The sequence below is a fragment of the Haemaphysalis longicornis genome, unplaced genomic scaffold, assembly GCF_048455015.1.
Source record: "Haemaphysalis longicornis isolate Haplotype H1 unplaced genomic scaffold, Haemaphysalis longicornis Haplotype H1 scaffold_1, whole genome shotgun sequence".
NCBI classification, from domain to species: domain Eukaryota; kingdom Metazoa; phylum Arthropoda; class Arachnida; order Ixodida; family Ixodidae; genus Haemaphysalis; species Haemaphysalis longicornis.
Genome location: NW_027526203.1, coordinates 417,929,908 through 417,937,227, shown reverse-complemented (window position 1 = coordinate 417,937,227; position 7,320 = coordinate 417,929,908).

Here is a 7,320-nt window from a genome sequence, read left to right as displayed (position 1 = left end):
GCGCGACGAGAGCGGAGCGAAGCGGGCGAAGCGCGCGCACGCAGCTGTTGTTTATGATAATGAGACGGAGTGAGAGCGTTGCGCACAGCTGTCGGAGAGAAGAGCGGAGGAGAGTCGTGCATGCGCAGGTGGCGTGCGGACGCCGCCGACGCCGACGCAGGAGGGACATGCCTCAGAGCAAGAGATGCGTCGCATCTAAAAACTAAAGGATTTTGGATCGGAGAATGGGGAACGAAACCATCCAGATTCGCAGGCATTATTTGGGATAGCGCCCTAATTCAGTACCTCGGGGTGCCGTTACATCAAATACGGAATACAGGGCCTCATTGATCATCAGCGCTCACGCAAGTTAAGCGCGCATCGTAGGCATGGAATGGGCGACACCTCTCTGTGTTTGCACGTGCAAGAGTGTGTAATGTCTTCCTTTCCACAAAGCTCCTTTATGTGCTTCAAGTGCCTCACTGTGCGCGAGCAAAAGTTCAGGCCCTACATAGAGTTTTTGCAACATTTGTGTGGGGTTCTCAATGGGAATATATGCGCAGGGACAACTTGTTTCTTCCTTTAAAGGCACGGGGTTTGGGCCCATGCATTTGTTTGTGCACCAACTTGTGTCTCGTTTTTTCTTCTACAAATTGGTTGATCACCCACTTTTACTAACTGTACTTCAGCAGCGCATGAGTTTCCACTTGCCTTTTGTGCTTATATGTACGGGCGAAGTTAATACGAAGCCTCCATGGGGATTTCTCAAAAAGCTCGTGGAGGCTTTTAACTTGCTTACCGCGCCGTTTTCCTTGGAATATCTGTTCAGCATGTCAAGAAAAACTATGACGAGCACTCTCATTGAAAGTCTATTCCCGGTGCCTATTTATCGCCAGTCTTACTTAGGCCACCAGAAAAGCAATGTTTTAAAACGCGTAATGTGTATTCCGCCAAATGCAAAAACGTTTTAAAGACGATAGTCTTTCTTGGGCTACTTAAACCCAGAAATTTTGGTCTGTCTGTCTGTCTGTCTGTCTGTCTGTCTGTCTGTCTGTCTGTCTGTCTGTCTGTCTGTCTGTCTGTCTGTCTGTCTTTTTTTCCTTTATTGCCAACCTCGGACAGCAACACCAGGTACCAGGTACACTGACAAATAAAAAATCACAGTAATGCCACCATGCCCCCCAGTGCCGGTGTTGTCATTTAAAATTCCCTAAGCGTAGTTAGGGGTTCAATTTTACACAACCGCTCTGAAGGAGAGTTCTTCGCTCTCTGAACTTTAACAAACTGTGACACACTTTCCCTAAAATACTGTCTCGTTGGTCGCGCATCTACATCACAATGCAGCCAAGCCATGCGCGAACGGCAAATGCTGTGCAGACCCAACAACATTACACTGTCGAATGGCACACCGTCCTCTCTATCAATGCACAAAAAACGTATGCCGTGTGGGCTAAGTGGAAAATCTTTCTGGAGGGACCGTTGGAGGACATCCCAAAGGAACACTGTGGCCCAACAATAAAGAAAAACATGCTCCACAGTTTCAGGTTGTTCGCAAATAGGACAGTCGGTTCCCCATGGCACTGAGAGCCCCTTTCTTTCATACAAGTTGCGACTGAAAGTGTACCCGTGTGCAATTTAAAAAAGAAAGTTTTTGCCCCAGGTGACACTTCCATTCGCTTCACTCGTTTTAACACATCTTGTCCTGGACCATTGCTGTACAGAGCTCTAAACAGTGGCACTGGGAAGACTACGTCACATACATCCTTATATAATTTGTCTGTGACTCGATTCAGCCACCCGGCCAAAGTAAAATGCTTACTGCGCAATAGTCTTATATACTCACAGCCAAATGTAAACGTCTAAGCCCGGTTTATATGTTCATACCGTTCAACTTTGTTGAACAAGAACAATACATTACGCAAATTTAAGACAGGAAATTAGTACACAAGGGATATTTACAGTGTTCCTCTATTAAAAAATTCATGGATTCTTGGTTTTTCAATAGCAAATGATATTCTACATCTACTGCAGAAAACCGCCGCCTGCTGTTGCCCGCGCCACCTCCTGGCGGCATATGAAAAATCACGCGGCAGCAGCAACGGAAGGTTCCACTAGCTAAGTACCACGTTCTGCTTGGAACGCACGTGGAGTACGGTCACACGGTTCTATAAACATTGAAGTCGGCCGCCTCAATTCACGCGCATCTCCGCCGTACTGCAGCGCTGGCATCGAGGAACCCGGCCTGTAGCAGTGGAACGCGGTAAATCCAAATCGCCTTGAGCAAACATTTAGTGTGTTCACCTTTGGATGAGCGCGACGGTACAGAAGCAGCATGAGAGGTGAGCGGGAAAGCAAAGGGGGTCATTTCCTTGGCAAATGTCTACAAAGACTATCGTCTTTTGACGACATTTGCAACGAAAGGAGCAGATACGCGGTCAATTTTTTCTTCAAGCTTCATTCTTCCACATTCCCAGTTAAGACATGGCTGCGCGAAAAGGGAATGTCTATTCCTTGGTCGGACAATTGTCGCCTAAGTAATCAACCAGAGACAATTGATCATTGTTTTGTGTTGTGCCGGGACGCTGTGTTCTTCTGGGACGTTTTTCAGCGGACACTAAAAAGGACATTGACATCATCCCGTACACCATTCGCTTCCTGCCATTTGAAGATATTAATCGGGTGCCATATGACGTTTTTGTTCTCCTAGGATTGTTTAGCTTGTGAAAGTGCCGCATGACTGATCGGCATGCGGAACCCCCTAGGCCGACCAAGTGCATTTTTTCGGGAACAGGCGGCGTTGGTGCGGAGCGTTTATGCTGCGCAGAGTGATCCACCGGAGTGGCTCTCTCTTTTGAATGCGTGCGTTTGCTTGCCGGAGTAATAAATGGTGCAGATCTTTGTTCGTCTGATGTCCTTGCCCTTTGCTGTTTGTTAGTGTTTCTATTGTGTGTTAAGTGTCTTGTCTTCTAAAGTTTTCTAAACTTTCCATGCATTAAAGAAAAAAAAACTGGCCCGTGGCCGAGTGGTATGGAGCGCTAGGTATGTTTTTTGCAAGTCACAAGTTCGAATCCCCGAGGGTAGATTTTTTTCTTGTTTGTTTTTTGTAAGTTGACTTTTTCGTTTTCGGCCGATGTTTTCTATACCGAGTTCACCATTTTTCGGCCGTAACGTTCACTGCTCCACGAACTAGTTCACAGAACGCGCGCAGGCTGACACTGACGCGCTAGCGAGTTCTCGTTGGCACCCGCCGCGGTGGCTCAGTGCTGAGCACGAAGTCGCGGGTTCGATTCCCGGCCGCGGCGGCCGCTTTTCTGATGGAGGCGAAAAGCAAAAACGCCCGTGTGTACGAGATTTCGGCGCACGATAAAGATCCCCAGGTGGTCAAAATTAATCCGGAGCCCTCCACTACGGCGCGCCTCATCGCCTGCGTTGCGTCGGCGCGTTAAACCCCAGAATCAATCAATCTCGTTGGCGTGCTGTTGCCATAAGCACCGACTGTTTGCGGGCAGTGGGCACAGGCTAGAATCAACACACCCTTAGCCTGGTGCGAACACGCTTTTTACGATAAAGGCATGGGTGAGGCAAGCTCCAAATATGGGGGAAAAGCGCATGCCATTTGAGCGTCTGCGGTGACGCGGAGGGCGTTCATCCACTGCGTAGGCCTCGGCTAGTGATTGCTACGATTCCAAGCCGTCCTGGGAGGCTTATCTTAGGCATTTTACAGCCGACAACACGGCAGAAGCGCGGTATGACGATTATTGAGATATCGAGAATGCCCATGCAACGATAACGTCGGATGTCAAGCATGTTGTTTTACAGAACCGAAACCGAAACTTGTTTGAATGCTAACCTTGGACATCGTCCAATCAAGGTGCATCTCCTCCCGTCGTCACAGCCTTTAGTTGGTGTGGCCGCCACAGACCGCGCATGGTATTTTTTCTTCTTTCGCGCTTTATAAAATAATTACCGACTTATCAACCAGATAAACGATGAAAAGTGTGTTAATTTGAGACAGTCTACGCAATACAAGAAAATTGGGGAGCTTGACAAATTCACTTCAGTGTCCCTTAAGGCAGCGACCGCTATGCCCCGCTTGACCAACTTGGAGTGACCAGAGGCTAATGGAAGCAAGGCTTTCTTGGAGCGGGGAGAGCAAACGTGCTCCTCCAAGAACGTCAGCTCCAGGTCGAGGAACCTCAGGCGACGTTCAAGTGGCAGCTCTATTGTCAGTGTGAGGCAGTCGAGTGTCCCTTCAAAAACTGCCAGAACCCGTCTAGGAGAGCTTCGTCCGATGTGCCGGCTGACGACTTGAAAAGAACAAGATAGTCGTTCACGAACCGGAAAACGTGCACAACACCTAGGTCGCCAAGTTCCTGTTCCAACCGCCGGTCAGAACGAGCCATCAACATGTCACTGAGCGCAGGGGCTAGGCAAGAGCCAATGCAGACTCTTTGCTTCTGCTGGTAGTAGGCTCCTTCGAACTCCACAATTGAAGACTGGAGATAGGACCCCAGGAGTTCAAGGAAGCCGTCGACACTCACACCGCAGTCGTTCTGAAAGCGGACAGACCCGTACTTGTCGATCTCCTCACTAATCACTTCCATAAGTAATTCCTGGGACAGGGAGTAGTATAGATCCTTGACGTCGAACGAAACGCCACTCACATTCGTGGAACTCATGCCACCAAGGAATTCCGAGACTTCAGCCGGGCTCCGCACCAAGTAAGGATCATATCAACTCCGAGCTTGCTGAGGTATCTCTGTAGGTACTGCCCCAAATGACGCTGCAGGTGCCACGCTCGGAAACTATCACTCTAAAAGGCGTCTCTTCTATGTGCGTCTTGGCCGAGAAAAAAGGCTGGAGGCTCAGGCCCTCCGCTTTCACGCTTGAATTCACAAGTTTGGTCACACCCAGCTGTCCGCAGAGGTCTGCAGCTTGCTTTCTGGCCCGGGTCGGGACGCGGTTACTCGGGCGAAAGTGCTGCTGCATTTCCAACTAGGATCGTTCATTGTAGGCGTCCGCTGTCGCGACTACAAAGCCTCCCTCCTTGTCGGAAAGAAGTAACCGGAGGTCATCTTTACGAAGGGATGCCACAATCTTCCGAGTTTTTACTTTAGGCTTAGCCACAAGAGTCCTAGGTAGTGCCTCCAGCCTTGAGCCTGAGCCTCCAACCTCCTATTACCCATAGGAGTGGTGTAAACAGGGGGCGAGGGGGGGAGGTTGCACCCAGGGCCAGAGACACAGCACCTCGTAATTTTCTGGGCACTGCATTCCCTATCCCCCCCTTTAGGCACTTGTCTTTTGCCTTGATATTTGCACACCGCACCAAGACATTACAGTTTGTTTTTAAAACGTTATGGAGTTTAAAGCCTCGCGTGAACAAAATATATCTTCGTTATAGCCAAAATCGCGCGCAGCTCTGCGGTTTTCGTTCCTGGTTGCATCCAACCTGGTTATTCGCTGTAGGTGCGATGCTTCAGCGTTTTCTTTCGGTGGAAACAAACAAACAATACGCCCACACGCACGCAAAAGCCGCTGGCGGACGGGAGCCGAGGAAAGCTCTCGAACAGTAAGTGGCGGGAGCAGACGACGTACCCGTGAGTCTTTGGGCTTCTACCGCTTACCTAGTAGAGTATTTAGCTGTGAGAAGCCGTCACCTCCGCCCCCGCCAATTGCTTCGATCGGTGGCGGAAACGTGGTCGGTGATGCTTCCGTCGGCGCGGAAAACCGCACGTACGCTTGCTTGGCTTTGAGCGCACTAGGCGCTTGCTTGAAGATCAGAGGGACGGTAGCGGCCGTTTCCTGGGTTGGTACGTGGATTAATTAGCTCCGCTTAAAACGAGCGAAAAAAAAAATTTGCCTCCCCCGGGAGGGCTCGAACCTCCTACCTTTCGGCTAACAGCCGAACGCTTTAGCCTATTTCTCCGCCGCGGATGCCTTTTTTTGTCTTTATTTCCTTTTTTTTCCATTTTTACAAGGCAACGCTGTAATAAAAAGCGCCTACCATGTTTTGGTTTGCGAAAACTATTAACAAACATCAAATGATGTCAATTTTAAAAGTACGGGCAAGATTTCAGCGTCAGGATTTTCCACTTTGTACACTTCACACATTTAAATAATTCACTTTTCCCCTGAAATATGCGCCCACGGTGCTACACAATCCTAACAGCATACTCATATCATGCGGTACACCGTCGTCGTTATTTACACTGACGAATCTGATTCCATGGGGTGTCACCGGATACTTCTTTAGGGTTCTCATCAGGGCGTCCCAAAAGTAAATGTCATGGATAAGCACATGTTCTGTAGCTTAGGGTTTTTGACAGAGGACGCACAAGTTGTTCTAAGCAACAAAAAGAACTCGCTCTTCCATCCATGTTTTCACAGGAAGTGTGTTGGTGTGCAATTTAAAAAAATCGGCGGTTGATTCTTCCGTCACAGGAATCAGTAAAACACGAAAGAGAAATGTGCAGCGAAATATGCAGCTGAGCATGATTTGCGGGTCGGCGTCTGTCTTGTGGGTGTGCTTAGCGAGCGACGTCCTGCTGGCGAGTCGCTTCGGCAAAGGTGTACTGGCATCATTTCCGTGACGGATATGACGACAGTGAAATCTTTTGGTATCGCGGCATAAAACACTTTCGTGTTGAAATAAACCCGAAAACGAACAACCCTAAGTATAACGTACTCTTTGGTACTAAAGGTTGCTTTCCCGCAAGAAGACCCTTTGTGCAGGGGTGCACCCTTTACATGCCGCTCGCTCCGTTGTACAGGCGTCACTTCCGCGACGGATATGACGTCAGCGAAATCTTCGTGTATCCGGGAATGAAACACTTTTGTGTTAAAAAGAAGGTTTTCGCAGAGGCTGAGTGCCGCTGGCCCTTTCACTCAACCCCACCCCCGCAACAATCATTACAGATTCTAAAACCGCTCTCCAAACTTTTGCCGCTGGACGCATATATCCCCAACGGCGCTCAAAATTTTGCTCAGGAACCCCCCTCAATCCCCTGTACAACTGATCTGGACCTCCGCGCATTCCGTTCTCGAGGGAAACGAGGCGGCCGATGGCCTAGCCCGAGGACTTACCATCCGGGCTGGGCCGAGCCCGCATCCCTACCACGGAGCCAGGTCTGCGCGGGACCGTCTGATCGGTTACCACGACATTACTACCTATTACCTTCTCTCCCGCCGGATCTACTCCCAGGCAGCAAATTCTCTCACATTAAAACAAAGTCACGTCTGGAGCCAACTCCAGACGGGAGTCTTCCCCAATCCGGCCATTATGACGCATATCCACCCCAGCCTTTACCCATCCTCGGCGTGCCCCTTATGTGGCGCCCATTC